Below are 230 nucleotides of genomic sequence, written 5' to 3' on the forward strand. Positions count from 1 at the left end.
ACAGGTGAAAACACTTGTTACACAATCATCTCAACACTTAAAATGAGAGATAATGTACAAAAATCCTTATCACGAAAGAGCTTAGGCTGGGTATGGTGGTTCACATCTATAATAATCTCAGCACTTTGGAAGGCAGAGGTGAGAAGATTGCCTGAGCCTAGATTGTCAAGGCTGCAGTGGCTGTGAGAATGCCACTGCACTCCAGCCTGGGCAAGAGTGAGACTCTGACT

This window comes from Carlito syrichta, unplaced genomic scaffold (assembly GCF_000164805.1).
Source record: "Carlito syrichta isolate Samal-C Ts95f unplaced genomic scaffold, Tarsius_syrichta-2.0.1 Scaffold315614, whole genome shotgun sequence".
Classification (NCBI taxonomy): domain Eukaryota; kingdom Metazoa; phylum Chordata; class Mammalia; order Primates; family Tarsiidae; genus Carlito; species Carlito syrichta.